The 6,355-nt window shown below is 39.6% G+C and overlaps 1 pseudogene; it reads right to left on the bottom strand.

Annotated features, from left to right (window-relative positions):
- Positions 1–427: 427 nt before the first annotated feature.
- LOC100721428 (protein lin-9 homolog) lies at positions 428–4,511 on the bottom strand (annotated as a pseudogene).
- Positions 4,512–6,355: the final 1,844 nt, after the last annotated feature.

Consider the following 6,355-nt stretch of genomic DNA (forward strand, 5'->3'; position numbering starts at 1 on the left):
AGTCAATTCTGAATCACAGAGCTTCTCCTTAGGAAGAAGACAGGCAGCCCATTTCAATTTGGGCTGCTGCTTAGGGGATAATAAGAAGGCAGGAAAAGAAGGATCAGGTCTTGTGCTCCTGCATAGCCCAGACTCTGGTCACATGTGTAGCAGAGGAAGTGTGGAGATCCCCAAAAGTATTATGTGGGGTTCCCAAGTGGGAGATAAGAGAGGTGGATTAGATGAAGTCATGTATGTGAGAGTCAAGGCTCAGACACCTACAGTGAGTTCTGGCTCCTTTCATTGGGTGAATTGGATTTGGATCACTTATGAAGCAAGGACGAAAAGGAGGTCAGGGCTTTTTACTTTTATAGAGGGAGTTCATGAGTAGTGTGGAAGGAGCGTAAAGTTCAACTGTGGGTAGTTTGGCACAGAGCACACCAAATGCTCAAAGGAATTTGCAAATAGACATGAGAAAGAGAGCAGCAAGATAAGAGCAGGGGTCAGTGCCCGGTATCTGAGTGTTGGACAGGCAGCCCCATCGCTGGTCTGTGAACTGATCTGTGGCCTGAAGCCCCTGATCTTGAGCAAGCTCCTAACAGTACCGCTGAACTTTCTGCAAAACTTTATCTAGATCCTTGTTCAGATAGTTCAAGCTCTAATCAAGTGTTGCATTTCTCTGCTGAACTTCAGTGCCAATGAACACGGAATAGATTTCAGTTTTTCTGCCTCTGTGTCTATTTCCTGTTGTTTCCTTGTATGTTCTCCCTGAATCATGAGAAATTTTGAAAATCTAGTCACTTGAATAAGGCATTCTACAGGAAAACCACCCAATATTTCCGTGTCAGAGCCAGAAATTAAACTTCTCCTAAGTGACTGGTGTTGCAAAGGACCACAGTCTGTAATCAGTGACTGGAGATGGGAAGTGTAACACAGCCATGATGGGGTCACAAGAAATCAAGAAAGCCATTGTTTGTTTCCAAAGGATGGGCATGGCTTCCTCAGGCTCATTACTAATAACTTCATAGTCAGGGATGGTACGAATATCAAAGTCTGCTTTTTCAAAGGTCATTTTTAATACAAGGAGTATTGAGACTATCCACGACATCTGTGTGTCCTGTGAGTAGAACACCATGTATGACACACAATTGGGCTTTAACTTTGGTCCCCATAACCAAGGGCAAAGGAATTTCATCTGGGAGAACTTTGAATTGTGAAGCATCTGTCATTACCTTTGTTGTGAGAACCTTGTTTTCTGTCATTTCAGTTTTAATGTTGATCTCTCTGCCTCAAACAAACTGGAGAAAATCTCTATGGGTTCTCCATAAGATGTCTGATTTTTCCCCATTCTACTCTTATTTACTCTCTTACTTTCAAATCAGGAATAAAATCCTTTAGACATATACAGCAGTCCTCATCACCTTCAAAATATGTTTCATCTATATTTGAATAGAACCACTCATATATGCCCCATTTTCTGTGCGCTTGGAAGCATGAGTAGGTTCTGTAATCCTCTGTGAAGCTTTGGCATCTGATGTTCATATTTGGGCTGTAAGTGTCTGTGGAACTTTTGCAACTCCCTGACTTCTCATAGGTGATCTTGTATTTATTTGTCTATCATCATCATCAGAAAAGAGTTGACTTCACTTTGAATTTCTGAAAGGAACTTTTACAGCAGGATTTACTTACCTGTCTTTCCCACCAGGGGTTATCTGTAAAGCACTTTTCATTCCATGTATTAGATAAGCTTTCCTTTTTTAAACTGATGAGACTTTTGCTGAAGAGCCCTCATTAGCCAACTAGTTGATCTCTGCATCTTAAACTGCCCAACTTTTTGAAAGGCTAACTTCTGGATAAATTGTGGGGCTAAGAGTCTCTATGTGAGGGAAGTTGCAATGCAGAGGCGCTCTGACCTGCACTTCTCTGCCCCTCTCTGCCACAATGTGTGGCTGGCACACCACTGGCCGTTGTATCTGCACCAAGGGAACTTCCCTGAGAGCCCAGTGAGTAGGACACATTGTGGGCCCTGGAATGGAGATGACACTGTCAGGAGTGCTGTACACATGTTTCTTGCGGTACAGTTTGTATTTTTAAAATCTTACAAACAATACCACTGTCCATGAATTGATGAATGGATAAAGAAGAGGTATTTTTAATAATATAATGGTGTCCTACTCAGCCATAAAGAAGGGAAAACTTCAGAGATTTATATCTAAATGGGTGGACCTTGAGACCACATTCTTAAGTGTACTAAATCAAGCACACGTGTATAAATATTGCTTTATTTGTTGTGAGAAGCTAAAAATGTAAATAAGGAACAGAATATATACTAGATATTATAAAATAGATAGAAAAAGCTCAAATGGGAAGGTGTCTGAGTTACTTTTCTCTCATTGCTGAGACAAAGCACCTTGTCACCCAAATTTAAAAACAGTGGCTTATTTAGGTCACAAATTGGAGATTTCAGTTCATAACAGGCTGGCTTCAAAAATAAAGAGGGACATAGCAAAGAGGCAATAGTTCATGGCAGTGAAATGCAGAACCAACAACAGGAGCAAAAGAGAAAACAAGGTTCTATCCAACCCCTTTATCTTATCTGAATACTGGGATTACTATGGCACAAAACTATTCAGTGGCCTTATACAGAAATCCCAGAACTCTTAATCACAGCATTGCACTATGCATCAGTCAAAGACTCTAGATTCACCTACTTCTGAAAAGGCCCATTTACATCTACATGTAGCTTTGGGAGAGCATTTACACACAATCATAATAGGAGGGGAACTGGGAAGGAGGGACCTGGAAAGGATGGAAGGAAAGAGAAAAAATGAGAAATGAAGAAAATATGGAAACACAACTCGTCTAAACGCGAGGTGAAGAGGAGTTGAAGGGAGGAAAAGGGAATGGGGAAAAGTATGGAAGTAAGATAAATCATGAACACATAAAAAATTCTTGTTGTGAAAGTGATCCTTATGCATATTTAAAATATACCAATAAACTTAATTTATAAATTCCAGAGTTACTGATCAGAGAATAACTAAGTGGTGAAATATGGTTGAATATTTTTAAAAAATAATTACCAACTAACACACGTGAAACATACATAATTACATTCATTTTTTGTAGTAAAACAGGCAATGGCAAGATGAAATCCATGGCGCAGTTATGATTTTCACAAGGCTCATCAGGAATGAATGTCACAGGTGATGAAATAGGAATGCTCTGGAGGAGAGAATGGGTGAGGGACAACAATCTGCTCCCTATCAGCATCATCTGTATGCATGGTCTAAGGGGGAGGATTAGGCAGATGGAATTTTAGAAGTAATACAAACTTCTCTCCAAATGAAGTACCAATAAACTTCATTGAAAAAAGAAGAGTGTCTTTTACCATTAACCTGGTTTCATTTGTACCAGACACAGTCACAATGTAAGTACAGAAAACAACCTTTCCCCCCTATTTTAGATCTGGTCACATTATCTGCATCTGAGTTCGCTAACACAGGAACAGTTTCATCTGAATGAAGAAGGAATGCTTTTCCAGCCACTTTAAATCTTCATCAAAATTAACAGAAGTAGTCTTGGTTGTTCCATGGTAACTGTATGAGGCTCATAATTTATTGTTTCACTTACATCTTAAAATGAAAGTTTGAGTTGCTCAATGTAATATCCAGACTCAGTGAACACATTTCTCATCATTTGCAGCTTCTCATAATTTATGTGTGGTGAGTGATGAGAGAAGAGAAACAAGAACCTGAACAGATCACCAGTAAAAATTTGGAGATATGCATGAAAGATGATTCACTTGTAAAGATCAAAAAGAAGACATAAAGCAACTGTGGAGAGAGAGGTAAGGGAATCTGGAAAATATTTATTCACCCAAACACTTTGATCCCAGCCTATTTTATTGAGTTTATAGAGCCCTCCTCCTCATGGGTATCTAGAACTTGCCACAGTTTGATTGGTTCTCTGGGCTGTCATTCATGGGTGCTAGGTCAAGTCACTCTAAACCAGGCACACTTGGTGATGTATGCTATCAGGGACCTGGCCTAGATCCTTAATCTCCCAAACAAGTACATAGCAAAGGCTTAAATAAATGAGACAAGTGGCATGATTTTAAGGCTCCAGGAGAATCAAAACCCTCTACAGAGTATAAGACTCAGTGGAATAAGTCAGGGAATGTCTCTGGGTGGCCCATATTAATTTAGTATTCACACAAGGAAGGGGTTAGAAAGGAATATTCAGGAAACCTGAGCAGTGCCCCTTCAAGCAACAGGCTGTGCTAATTAAGGAGAACAATCCTAGGAGAAAGTCTCCAGGTGAATCCGGCTAGAGTGAAATGGCTGCAGCCAAAATCTCCATCCTGCTAATTGGGGTTTGAGCAGGTGTCCTCAAGTGTGGCCTATCGTACTCTTTGAGGTATCTCTATGTTCTCAGTTCAGCTATGCTGAGCCTGCACGTTTATCCAGCTTCAAAGGCCCAATGGTGTTCATTCCTTTTGTTGGGCTTTGTTTTCGTTTTTCCGCTCTGTCCATCCTTGTCAGGACCATACCTCTGTTATTCATAGTCTGAGTATGAAGATGATCATAGAAATGCACCCTAGGCTTTGTGATTTCAGCAAGGACATTCTTGTGTATCTAGTGCAGTAATTTAGTGACTCTAGAGTGAGAAAATATGTATGTGTATGACTGAGCATACATTTTATATACTAAATAAGGATATTGTTTTAAATTAGATAAACCCATCCACACTTGGTGTCTTTTGCACTTTATTGAGGGTCGTGAGGGTAGCTCTCTTGATTCCGTGCCCTTGGTTGTATCCATGACATGGACAGAATCTCACTCCTTGATTGTTTTTGGTAGGTCCTTATGCCATTTTTCTTCTCTGGTGACTTTCTGTATCTAAACTTATTCTTTTGAGTTCTCCCTCCAGGAAAGTATTAACTCTTCCTTTTCAGGATTTTTAAGAGAGCATAATAAGGCCTTTTTCTCTATTATTTCACTGCCCACAGATCCTCTTCCACTGCACTTCCCCCTCCCACTACATCTGTTTACCCGCTGTTGGGGAAATGAGTCATGAATGACATGGAATCTTTAAGCTGAGTGGTGTCATTTTTGGGAAGAAGTGGATGGAGGTTTCAGCATACAGTTTTTTCAATTGTATATTGTTAAAAGGAAGAAGGCACCATCTGGGGGTTCAGTTGAAGCACTGAAGTTAGTTTTGGTACATTTATTCTTTCTGTAATAAAGTGAGAGGGAAACCTGAGACTCTATAGCCCACAAAGCACAGCAAGAGAATGGATGCTAAGAGGCCTTACAAATGCAGCAATCAAATGGTCACACAAGGAAGACATTGTCTAACTTGCTCTAACACCTGGGATGCTGGGGAATCTATAGCCTACTGTCCATGTAACTAAAGGCTGTTTTGTAGGATAACCCAAGCCCTGGTTTCTTCTGGTGGGAAGTGTTACTCTTTGTGCAGCATCATTTAGTCCTGTTCAGGTGGCCCATGGAGGGTAAACATTCATGCCAGAATTTTATGATATTCCAGCACCATTTCTGAAAGTGAACTGCAACAAATCTTGAGCTCTTTCAAATTGTTCATAGCATTCTGGGACCAGTGAGATTTATTAGCATTGAAGTTGGTTACCAGGAACAAGTTACCAATTACTCCATATGGTTATACTTCTTAACATGGGAAAATAGAGATCAAGAACAGCATAACATTTTAGAATAACAATTTTGATGACATTATATTATATATGTTTATGTGATTAATTTTTAATTTCTAGAGTGATATTATCTTGACTGCATAGTTTTTGAGTGTCTAAATGTCCTAACATATATATAGCATAGATGTAACATTCACATAAGCATGGGCTTGAAAGACAGTCACATCTTTTTACTGGCTTTGCAGTGCTGAGGTGGCATGCACATTGCATTAGCTGAAATGTGAGTGAGTGAAAGTCAGATACTTGGACATGAAAAGTTTACCATTATAAATAATTGTACAGTCACCAGTTTGCAAAATGATTTTCAGTTTTGTGTCTTTAAAAACCTGTACACTTGGGAAACATACGGCCTTGAATATACCATGAAGTCAGCCATATATTGTCACAGGAATATAGAAATCTATGTATGTGATATTGATCTACTTAATTTTTACTCTTAAGGTGAAACCCACACTCTTTTTAACAGATTTTACAGTGCAAACTTCACTGACAAGAATCCATTTCTTCAAGGCAGTGTGAGAAGTTATTGACATAGGCAGACATCTTCCCATCCCATGGGACTGTTTTGAGCCTTGGCAGGCATTATGTCCCGATGTTAGCTGTGAAATCAGTGAATAATTTTGGATGAGTGCATGCTCGGGGATGTAA

Source organism: Cavia porcellus, unplaced genomic scaffold (genome assembly GCF_034190915.1).
Source record: "Cavia porcellus strain 051 isolate PalLab524CR breed Dunkin Hartley unplaced genomic scaffold, mCavPor4.1 scaffold_1, whole genome shotgun sequence".
Taxonomy (NCBI): Eukaryota; Metazoa; Chordata; class Mammalia; order Rodentia; family Caviidae; genus Cavia; species Cavia porcellus.